Source organism: Calypte anna, chromosome 4A, assembly GCF_003957555.1.
Source record: "Calypte anna isolate BGI_N300 chromosome 4A, bCalAnn1_v1.p, whole genome shotgun sequence".
In the NCBI taxonomy this organism is placed as follows: Eukaryota; Metazoa; Chordata; class Aves; order Apodiformes; family Trochilidae; genus Calypte; species Calypte anna.
The window spans coordinates 27,154,785-27,167,636 of record NC_044248.1 but is presented as its reverse complement, the minus strand read 5'-3'; positions in this window follow the sequence as shown (position 1 = coordinate 27,167,636).

The following is a 12,852-nucleotide window of genomic DNA, read 5'->3' as shown; positions in this document are numbered from 1 at the left end:
AGACTTTTAGCTGCTGCCACTCACAGTGCAGGAAGGGAGGTACCACAACCTGCACTGTCCTCTGTTGAGTTGATTTAGAGCAGGGGAAAAGACACTGGGTAGGGCAGTGCAGCACCATAATTATTAACAAGGCTTAATTACTGCAGTGGCTTTTTCCATGATTATTACCTTTGATGTTGGTATGAGTGAATATTGAACCAGTTGATTATCCTTCAATTAACTCTGGATGGAAGCTGTGGCTATAAATAATGATATACAGACTCAGTTTCCACACTGAGCTATCCTTTTCCAGTGGATGTTCTAATAAAGAACAAGAACATTTGATGAAAGACAGCTTTTTAAGGTAAGAATTAATAAATGTTCCCACAATTTTAGATCTGAATGTGAAAATTATGTCAAGATAAACTAATTCTGAAAATCTTAATCACTTTGTCATTACACATTATTACTACTCAAACAAACAAACAAACAAACAAAAATAAAAAACCACATAGCAGTGCTACTAGGTGAAGCTTTTGTTGCAGTATAAAATATAGAACAGCAGTGCCTGTGCACTACAGGAAAAGCTTAAGACAAGACTTAAGAATTGGGTGGGAATGAGGAGATGGAGCAAAGATGGACAAACAGATGGTTTTAGCAAATAAATGGAATAAATTAGAAAACAAAATGATGCTTTTGTTATAAAACTGTATAGTTTGGTGCCTAACCATGAAAACATGCTTGGTGCCTAACCACACTAGCTTCCAGTTTTGTCTTTGAAATGCTACATGTAGAAAACCTGCTAAGGAATGCGTAAAGACAATGGGTTATGAGTTTTGAGAAAATATTAATCAAGTAACTTTGAAAAATCACATTGTTTAAATCAATCTCAATTTGTGGATAAATTATAAAGAGAAAATTAAATGAAACTGTGTCAAATTGTTTTACCTACTACTTACTCAGATGTTGTTAAGATCAGCTATGGTATTCTTTCAAAGTAGAATTCTATTACAAACACTTAAAAAATGGTTGAAGCTCTAAAAGGGCCAACAGCTGCTTTGATTCAGAATTACTATACCCAGTAAATTTCCACCCTTACTTTTCCACAAGGCATTTCTTTTGTTATTTTTTTTTATTCCTAACATTTTCTACAGCTAAACACTGGGGAAAAAATACACTGAGGGAATTGAAAATGTTGTACATACCATTAATATTATTTACTTCAGCCCAGAGAAGCAAACCCATTCAAAATTAAGACAGCAGTTTGATGTTTAATCAATAGAGTTCTTTAGTAGAACAGGAACCATAAACAGGAGTGATTTCCCAAACCATGTTAATCTTGCTGGGAATAGAATTCAAATAGGGTGAATTAAGGACAAAGTTTCATATCTCTCTTAGTTTCTTTCAGCTTTTTAGTGTTTGTCAATCTTTGCATTCTTTTGAAAAGTAGTTAAATTTTTAGATAATTTTAAACCATGTGTTTGAAAAACTGTGTCCGGGGTGATGTTATTAGCTTGGGTAAATGCAGATAATTCTGCATGTCAAAGACAATTAACACATATCCTGTGGTCTTGATTACCAGGTTCAAGGAAATTCTGCCCAGAAGAAATCCTTACTAAAGCCTCATGGAAAGTTAAAGGCCCCTGCCCTACAATTAAAAGGGGAAGGTAATAGACCCCCCATTTTTTTTTTGGTGATTGACTATAAACCTTGGCTCAAGGAACTGTTCTCAGAGGACAAGGGTTAAAGCAGTCAAGAATAAAAGGAGTCTGTTTCAGTTGTGAATGTGTCTACATTTCTCAGTTACCCTTCTTAAAAAAAACAACAAGAAAGCTTAAAAATAAAGGCAGGTACCAAGTCTTGCACAGGAAGAGCAAGCAAGAGAGGCACCAAATGTAGGTCAGGCACAGACTCGGAAAAGCTTTTTCTTTCTGCGTGCTCCACATATAGACAAGTCACTTTATATACCTGTTCCAGAATAAGCAGTCCACTTCTCATTAAATGACATCAAAAGAAAACAATTTAGAATATTTCTTCTGTCACTAATATCTTTTTAGCCCATTGGCAATAATTAATCCTTAAGTGTGCAAAGAAGAAATCTTAACAACTGAATCTTAACCTTTTAAGCCAAGAGCTGGGGTGGTCTGCTGGCATCTGTTGTCAAGAGACTGTTCTCTAGGCCACGGAGGGATGCTGTTGAGTGCAGGAGTTCAGCTCCACTCCAGTGAAGGGTTATGCTCTGCTTACTTTGCCTGATACTGAAAACCTACCCTAGAACAAGCCATACAGAATACCCTGTCCAACTTAGAAAATTTGATTACCAGACAGGGTAACATGTTTCAGTGTGAATTACTGTACAGAATGATGGGAGATGAGGGCAGGAGGTTCGGAGAAAACTTTAGGTAGAATGAAAAGGAAAGATGGAGGTTTGGACCAGAGTTTTGGGATAGTATTTATTTGAGAAAGCCAGAGAGGACAAACAACTGGGGATATAATGGAATAATCAAGAAAAGTGGAAAAGCATAGGAAAAAATGTAGAGATCAAACATTTTTACTTCTGTGCATATTTCATCTCCATGAGCAAGGTAGGATTGTTCCTTGGCACCCGTGTTAATCTTATTCCCATGCAAAAATCCTGCCCATGATCAGCTTCTGTGTCCTCTCCAACTCCTCCCTAGCAGCTTGGATGACTGAATTCAATTTGAGTGCACACAAGTTCATCTCTACTCCCTCTGTGATATCTCTGTGTCATTGCCACTCTGGGGATCAACCTTGTGACTACTGCAAGCATGAAAGGGTCAGGAAAGAACAGCACAATCCCAGGACTGCTACCAAGCTTGAAAGTCCAGGGCAGGTCAGGAACATCAGAGAGGGAAGGAGAAGAGCTGCTCAAAGGTGTTGATCTCATTACAATGTCTCTTCCTCTCCTGCACATCTGCTGATGGTGTTTTGAGAGGGAAAAATGATCACGGGGCTGGAACACCTCTCCTACCTACAAAGACAGACTGAGGGAGCTGGGGTTGTTCAGCCCAGAGAAAAGAAGGCTGTGGGGAGACCTGATAGTGACCTCCCAGTATCTGAAGAGGGCCTACAGGAAGGCTGGAGAGGGACAGTTTGCAAGAGACTGTAGTGATAGGACAAGGGGCAATGGCTTTAAATTAGAGAAAAGTAGATTTAGATTGGATGTTAGGGAAAAGTTCTTTACCATGAGGGTGGTGGAAAAAAGGAACAGGTTGCCTAGGGAAGTACCTGAGTCCTCATCTATGGAGATATTCAAGGTGCGGCTTGACGAGGTTCTGAGCAACCTGACCTAGTTGAGGGTGTCCCTGCTTACTGCAAGGGGGTTGGACTAGATGACCTTTATAGGTCACTTCCAACCCAAATTGCTCTATGATTCTATGAGAGGCCTGGTTGTTGTGTATCCCCCACTGATTTCTCTGTCCAGTAGGCCAGGTAGATCACAAACAGCCACTGTTAGCTTGTTGGGGTTCATTCACGTGAGGAACCCATGTCTGAGGAGAAACTCTGTGCTCCTCAGTGGAGTCAGTGCTGGCTGAATTTAGTAGCCTCTAGAGTTGGGCTGTGCTCAAGTGTAGGATTTCTGAATCTTTGGCTTAGAAGTGAGTCAACTAAAATCCTCCTGATTCCTGTCCTGAGCACCAAAGACAACATTTTTCTGGATACACCCTGAACCTCGTTGCATTTTTTTTCTCTTTTTGTTTTATTTTTTCTTTTTTTGCAGCAAGACAAGGAGGAGCGAGGAGAAGAGTTACTTGGCTATGAGTGAGAAAAGGAAAGGTAGCTCTAAGAAGCTCAGAGGTTTAGGATGACAAGTTCAGTCCCACATGTTGAAATACCAGGGATGTCAGCAAAAAGGAGTGAGATCTGATGAAGGAAAAGTTGCTAGTAATTTTAATGAGGGCAGCAGAGAGGACAGAAGCTAGATCAACATACTATCAATGTTAATGTCTAGTGCAAGTTTAATGGCCCTCCAGGAATACATTTCTTTTCCTTTGGACAGAGCCCAGAGGTGAGCTCAACTTTTTATACCATAAAAGGATAAACCTTTCACTGGATGATTAGTTCTATACCCAGACCCTCAAAAAATAAGGAAAAAAATTAAAAAAAATAAGGAAGGGCCTGTGGTTTCAGGGGAATGAATTATAGGCTTTAATGTCATTGAAAGTAAAGCAGCAGCCTTTCAATTATACTTAAAATAAGTAAGGGAATAAAAGAAAACAAAGCAAAACAAAAAAAGGCAATGTCAACATTCCCTGACAAATAGTACAGGTTAGGGGTTTTCCACTTCTGGTTCATTTTTCGAAGCTAATTGCATGTGTTATGCATATGTACCCAATTTATTGGTGCAAATCTCCATGTTGAAAAATTCATGACTTATATAAGCACAGTAAGTGTTTGTATTTCTCAGTTTGGCCCCACAGCACTGGGTGCATAGAGTTGCCCAAGGTCCACTTTACAAATCCAGCCTGGTAGCTGCCAGTCAGCCTCTAGGGTTTTTCTGCAGTTTCAGTGGCACCTACTAGTAAAAACTTGGGAAGAAAAAAATGGATGCTATTAGACAGCTCTACTATTCTCTACAAAACAATGGCAACAAATGTCATGAGTAGAGGAATAGGAATATATTTATGGTTCATTTCAGACAGGCCCACTTGTTTCTTCAAATGAAGTGTATTGCTGTGAAATCTCTGTGTAGAGGTGTTAGAAGAGCGAACTGAAAGCACAGCAAGTAGGAAATCTGTTGGGCCATGTAGAATCTCTTTTATATATGTTCTTTTTAAGAGCTCTGCTTACACATACTTCATCATCAGGATTTGTGCTAAGGATGTGTACTCTTTAAAGACTAGCTGTTTGTGAACGCATAAAGTCTCTCCTAAAATCTATTAGTTTTGTTTGTGCTGAAAGGATATAGATGCCATTCAGGTACAATGCTCCATTTGTATAGCTTTCAGCAAATGTGCTGTCACATAGTTAACATAATGATGAAGGGCACTTTGAGAAGCTTACTGCCATTGCTTGTAGAGAGAGGGCACCTTGACCTATAACAAGTCCAAGTGGTACACTTAATAAATTTATCATTTTGCCATGATTTGTGTGTGGACTTTTAAAAATAATTAATTGTTATTAGAACAATTCTACAGTGAACACCTGAGTTAACTCTTAGCTCTCTCTTAACTCTATTTTGAGGTATTCAGTTGTGAAAAAACAAAGAGCACAACTCAATGAACCATTCTGTTTCTGAGAGCTAAATGAGAGTGCAATTTTGAAGAACCAAGACCTCAGTGCAAAAGGTGAAATATTACATAATCTGAGGTATTTTGAAAAACAATTTCTTCCATCAGAACTGAACAACAAATGTTCATGAATGTTCACAAGAGATAACTTCTTGTGCTGAGCCTTGCTGTAGATCATAATTGTTAGTTTCACTCAAATTGTTCCCCATTTCCCATGTTCAAGGTGAACACTGGCATATTAATTTCAAAATAAATATTAATATTTGGGCAATAAAGAGACCAGCATCTTTAAAGCAGTGCTTTGTGTGATCACATTCAGCTATAGCAAAAGGTAAAAGCAAAAAAAACTTTCAAAGAGATTTGAAAACTGTGATGCAATAAAGCACTGATGAGCTTTAAATGGGTCATTTTTGTAAGTCAAGGAGACTAAGTCAAACACCAATCAAACACTAAATGTCTTTTGTACAAGTTGGAAAACATTCTCTCCTTGAATACCCAAAGTAGTTACAGAAGCTTCTAGGATTCAGGCATGGTCGAAACTTAAAGGCTGATTTTCTTCCTATTTTTTTATTATGTGTCAGGCTTTCAAATAGAAGGCAACATGCTACACATGTGATGACAACCAAACAACACATTTTTCACAGAAATAGAAGGTTGGTAGTCTCTGTGTGTCTAAATATCAGTCAGAGCAAAGGCAGGTTAAGTAATGGCAGCACTGGTAATGACTGTGGGTGTCTTGTGCATATCTCAAATCAACAATGACAGAGGCAGTATAAAAGCAGTTTATGAACCACAGTCCTCTTGGGAACTACATTTCAAAGCCATAATTTCATCTAAACTGTTTATCGGCTGCTTTTATTTAATGTATGAAGTGTCAAAAATTTTCTTTGACATTGGGCCTGTTATTGTCTTTTGATTTATATATTAAAGAAAAGCAGAGTAAATACAAAGATTGCTTAGTGGTTTTGTGTTTGAAAAAAATATTGGCAACATTTCTACCATGGTGAAATAATTCATACAGCATTTAAAATTAAGAAATTAGAGTCACGAACTTTTAAAACTTAAATAGCCTAGGGAAGAGAAGATACAACTTGTAAAATTTTTTCTAGCCCAAGCTCTATCTTGTAAATACAAATGTTTATGTTGTACAGAAGTCCATGGCCATATATGTGCAAACAAATAGCTAGGCATGGTTTTCAGAACTGGGAATGTAGAACATTCCTTGGTTGGTGTGTATGAAAGCATAAATCCACGTACCCTGAAATGCCTGATTGGACATCTCTGTGCTTTTGACATTTATTTAAGTTGATTGGTGAGTATCTGCATTCTCTTATCTGTAAGAACTTTTTAAAAATAACCACTGAAGTATTCCTGAAATCTTAAACATACTTAAATTGTGAAAAAGTCTTGATAAGAAATTATGTGGCACCACACAGAGGTCCTCCAGTGCATCCCTGAGGTGCTCTCATCTCCTCTCACAGGAAAAGAGGGATGGCAGAGCCATCAGAGAGGTGCCCAGTCTTCTGATTGGGTGTGGACCAGGGAAAACCAGACCATGTGAACAGTACATTAATTGCATGAAAATTGAAAGTGGCAGCTTTGATAGCAGAGGATATAGGGGCATGGCAGAGATATGATAGTTGGGGATGCAAGGAATCCAACCAGCACAAAAACCTTCAGAGTCTACTTGCTCTAAACAGAAAATGTCCATAGAGCATGGAATCCCAACTGGAAGCCAAAGTTCTATGTATGAGCTTTCTCATGTAACTTTATTTTTCTAGGTGTGCACTGTGATTACCCTTGAAGACTGGTACATAACTAAGTGTATAGGCAGCTTTAGAATCTAGCAACTGAATTTCTGAAATATCAACTGCAGATCTTGAGGGATTAACACTCTCATTTTATCCTCCCTTCACAATGTTTGGAAGGAACTGAGACACTTTCTTAGATGAAATGAGCTCCTATGGAGGACGGGGGAGACTCATCCTCAGGATATGAATGGAACAACCTTCTACAGGTGTCCGTAAACAGAGAGCGAGAGAACCTAGGACATTTTGGCTGTGGACACTGTGGAAAGTGTGTGGAAGGGCTTAACTCTAAATTTTTTTGGCCAAGAGTTTTGTACCTTGGCATATTTTTCCTACAGCTGTGTAATGCACATGTACAAGAAAAGGAGCGTTAAGAACAGCCCGAACAATGGACTTGGTTTTAGTACCATCTGTAATCGCTATGAGTAAAGTTCATAAAACACTGGCAGGACTGATATTTAACACTTATGTGAACTGGGATGTAAGTGGGAAATTATGGTCAGCTGTCTGATATTAGAACAGTATCACAGAGTTTACCTGTTTTTTATTTTCACTTTCTGGCCACAAAGTGTATCTTGCAGATATCAAGTGGAGGAAACCTTGCTTAGGAGCCTTCTTTACTTGTCTTGGTTTTTGAACCTCCCGCATATAAAAGCAATGCCAGTGTTGATCCAACCAATGTATATAGTATGCACTTAATAGTTATGTAAATAATTTCACTAACTTAATAGGTTTAAAGTAGGCACTTCTTACTCTAGGTTTGCTGGTCTTCAGCCTATGTGGAATTACTTTTAGGCCCAGACCCCCTGTGATTAGAACTCTAGGAAGGCTTGTGTAGATAGATGAACTACTAATCTTACTGATTACTAATCAGTAAGATTAGCAGCTGTAATCAAATGAGATTGCTGAACCAAGTATGTTTTAATTACATTTTATGCTTACCCTGTGTATCTCTCAACTTATCTCTGTTTTTTTTATTTGTGAAGGGAGGCTCTCTGGGAACTGGGAGATATTCACTCTCACCCTGTGAATGGAACCGGTCTGAAAACTCATAAAGTCTGGTAGGTTTGTGCAGCTCCTAAAGCCCTCTACCCTGTAAAAGCCCATTTTAATGAATTTTCTGGATTGAGCAGATTGTGTTCATTTAGAAGAGGAGAAACTCTCTAAACCACCATACCACCAACAATTCAGTTTCATTTACTTAATAGGAAATGAGAGTTTGGACAAATAGGTGTTGGGTATTTTTTTTTTTTTAATATGCGTAAAATCTACCTTTCTGCATGGCTTTTAGAATCTTTCTGAATGACACAGCTCTTTTTTTCAGAATTTTCAAAATTAATTAATTAATTTTGCTAGAACTGCCTCTTCTATTTAATATATGACCATTATTAAAAATAAGTAAAATACTTATTTGTTTATTTGCAGTCCAAAAAGTCTTGAAGTGTTAATGATCAAGGTTGTGGCTGTGTTTTGGAAATTTCTTTTTTCTCTTTTCTACACATTATATGGTTCTTTACTGCACTTGCAAGAAGAATTCTCTTGATGTACTTATTATTATTATTCCCTTAAGCTGAGCCTGTCAGAAAAAAAACGATCAACAAGCCCCAAAACCTTATGAAGACAAAGAAATGACTTGCCAGCTGAAGGGATAGGTCTCTTTTTCCTCTGTGAGGAAAAAGTGTTTGGCACTAAGCTTTCTTTATACTAAATGTTACCATATGCAAATATATATAAAGAGACATCAGTGTCTTTTACATACAGTATCTAGCTGGATGTCTGCATTAAAGGGATGTAAATCTCTAGAAAATATATAATGAGCCATAACTTTTCGTTTAGTCATTCAGGAGAATTTAATTTAGCAGACATGATAACTGGCCTGAGTCTGGTCTCATAACAGCTGTACAATACATTCATACTTGACAGTACTGAAGGTAACTCCTCATCTTTACCAGAGATGGAGCAGAATCAGGCCTCCATATTTTAAAAGTAAATTTGTTAAAATGGATCAATCAGCATAAAACCAGCCTAAACTGAATCAATACTTCTGGGTTTTAGAAGTCTGGTAAAACTGGAGCTGCAAAGTGTTGCCTGATGAGTGCACACGCACACACACACACACACACACACGCACACACATATATAATTGTATTTGATGCATGTTATGAATGACAGAAGTGAGAAAAACCACTCCTTACTCTTCAGTTTTTAATGAGCTCTGATGTAATGTAAGTTTTCTTCTTTCTGCTGTTAAAGGTCTGTGAATATCATCTTGGGCAAGCACTCTGGTTCAGGCGGGAGCCAGGAAAGCACAGCATCCAGGCTTTTACCAGTGAATTAAAACCACAGTATTAAGCTGTAAGCCTGTGTTGTCTTTAATAGAAAGTTCTATCACAGGGGGTATCCTTTCAGTGCATTTGGAAGAAGATATTCTTTTCAGTTAAAGAAATACGTATAATGGCATTATTAGAATTCACAGCTATAGAATCTAAATTGAAGCAGTGAGCTCAGAATAGAGCAGCAAATGCATTGGGGAAATTAATCAGAACACCATTAAACAGAGGTATTGAATTACAAATAACTTAGCACTAAAAATTTTTGTAGCTGAAAAATTTTCCTTTGCAACACACTGATCAGATAGTTTGAGAAATTTAACAGGAAAATACAGGTTCTCCTCATTTTTTGTAGAAAAATATTTCATTTTGTAAAACCAAAGCCTTTACAAGCTATTTTATTTTATGAAAAAGTCCTAGATTCCTTTTTTGTTTATTCCTCTCCCAGGCTTTCCAAATGCACAGGCTAGAAATTCAGTCTGTATCTAATGAATTAATGAAATAGCTTAATGAATTAATTAATTTTTTTCATGAGGTTTTTATTTCTTTATCAGCTACTTGTATTTAGGTAATCCGTCAAAGCTGTGTCTTTTCTGTCTTACCACTACCAAACCAGAAAAAGGACCAGAAAACTGAACTGCTACAGCTCGATGTGTGATCTTAATGTGTCTGCAAACAACAAGGAGAGAAACACCGTTTTCTCCAGAGTACTATTTTGTGTTGAAGTGATTTAGGTCTGGAAAACCAATCTGTTCATCCTTCTGGACAATTTCTAAAACAAATATTTAGCAAGATTTATAGCTTTGTACACATGCAGGCTAAAGGATTCCACTGGAAGGCAGATTTTTGTAATACCATATAATCGTCTACTCAATAAGATGTTTTATTGTGGGTTTCTTTTCCCCTTTTTTTCTCCTGAGTTAAAAAATACAATTCTGCAACATGTTTTAGGGCCATATAAATATAACGAATCAGTCAACTTTTCATTTCTTCTCTAACTAGATGATTTTATATTATCCTGTTTATAGAATAGATACGAAAACACTGGAGGCCTTTAGATGAAAGCAAACAAACAAAAACCTAAATGAAACACCTCCTATTACGTGCACTTTAATTACTGAAATTTCATTTTCAACATAGTCATTTGAACCCATTAAAGTGGAGACTTTTCAGAAATGCCTAAGTAGCACAAGTGTAGCTGAAACCTTAGTGTGTAAATATAATGTGAAAACAGGGTTTAAGAATGAAAACTGTTAAAGTTGCTTTTAACTTGTTAAGGCTGTTTGCTTGTTGTCAGTCATGCTCCTGCCACATAGTCTGGCAATAGTGTTGCATGGCGGCATCCCCTGGGACACTTCTGGTCTGCAAATGCAGAACAAAACCATCACCTGGAATCCCTAGCACTTGGCAGTGAGATGAAGGAGAACAGATAAATGCAGACATGCGTAGCCAGGAGAAGCCAGGCAAAAACAGCCCATGCTGGGGTCAGTGCACCTGTATCCAGAGAGGTGTGAAGTTTTCATTCGCCACTGTGAATGCTGAGAATATTGTAGCTGGAAACTGTCACAGGGAAGTCCTGCCAGGTGTGAGGAGCTGCACAAGGAAGGCTTCAAGGCTTTATTTTTAAAACACAAGCGGCTGATGAAGCTCAGAGCAACCTCAGTGTCTTGGGCAAGCAGGACCTACGAGGGCCAGTTAGGCATGAGCTTGAACAAATGAATTTAAAAAAGGTTTATGCAGTGTATAGTCCACCACTGAGGGGAATGTGAGTTTGATGTTTCTTGATTTGGCTTATGCTAGTCAATTGCAGTGTCCTCATTGCAGTATTTTACAAGAGGAGTAATCAGGTGAGTCTGTGGGAGCCCACATGCACCAGAACACCATGGGGACATGTGCAGACCTAAGCAGAGGCTGCCAGTGCACTGCCATCATCATTTGCAGCAACAAAAGCTGCAGCAAGTTTGTGTTTAAAGTTGGGTGACATTATTTTCAAATCACAAACCCAAGACAGATTTGCAGCAGCATTTTTTTCGGGCTGTGAAATACTCAGTGCTCTGCATTCAGCATCCTCTGATCATCTCTGTGGGGACTGGGGATGTCCCTGTGTGGGAGCTGGTTTTGAAAGCCCTCAGAATTCTCCCTATCCCTGCTGTGGCCAGCCAAGCCTCTCACTGAAAGGACAAGCTTACCCGAAAGGGCAAGTTGCAGCATGGCACTGACAAGACTTCTCCACTACCCCTGACTTTGATTCTAAATATTTGTTACCTCACAAGGGATGGTGCAGCTCAGGCACAATCTCAGATAGGACTGAGCTAGATGTGGGCTCATAATGTCTTATAAGGAACTGGCAGGGAGAGAAAGGAGAACAAATTCTTTCTAACTGAGTGGTGTTGTGGGCAAATATTTTATTGCTATGAGTAACTTTATTAATTTATAGAAAACTTTTCAGGTAGCTCTAAATTGGAATGTACTCAGAATTTCAAGGGTACAATATGTAGTGTTATATTGAATAGAAGAGGCAGTCCTGCCAAAATTAAGATGTATCTGCATTCAGACACTAAACAACTCCTCCATTTTCTGTCTTTTGATAACAGCAGTGAAGTCAGCTGGGTGCCAAGAAAACAGTCTTTTGACAACACGTAGAAGAAGCATGCAAAAATGTTTGCTATGGTGATGGCCAGCCAAGAATTCATTTTGAAGCCAGAGAAAATAACTACTGCATCCGATCAGCTCTTCAAAGTGGTTAAAAAAAAACTGCACAAAAGAGTGTTTATTTTCCCTGCCCCGAGCCTAGTGCTTTAGTTATAAAAATTAAGATTATATTAAAAAAATAATTTAAAAGTAAAATTTACTTTAAAAAAGAGTAAGTTTTATACATAGCAATTCTTGAAACTTGTTAACCACAACAGAGACCAAGTGGTTTTTGAGTCTTGATATAATTTAGAAACACTCCTCAGTCTAAGTATGGAGTTAGTAAAAGCTTAATAATTTCACTAGCTTTGAATTCACTAGTTTTTGTTTTCATTGAATCTTCCCTTGCTATTATCTCATATGAAACAAAGACAAAAGTTCTTTCTAGTTACCGATGTTTTTATCAGCATCTTTCTATAATCTTTTAATGACACAAAGAATCTTTCCAGTTCCATTTCATATGAGAGTTTTCCTGCAAACAGCAATACTTATAATGCTATTTTGATCACCTTGGCTCATACGCAACAATTTCTACGCAATACCATCCTTTCCTGTTTTAATTATGATGATAATCCTAGAAAGTGGAAGAGTCAGCTGAATTTTCACTTCATAGGCAAAAGAAAAGTCTTTCCTCTGTGCCATGCAATCATCTTTGGCATTTCATTGCTGAATTAACTAGATGTAGTGAAAAAAATTCTCCTCTTCATTGTTAAGTAAACAAATCTATTTATGCATGTCTAAAGAGGAATGTTTTGGAAACTTTCCTTAGTACATCTCTGTCTGAGACCACTC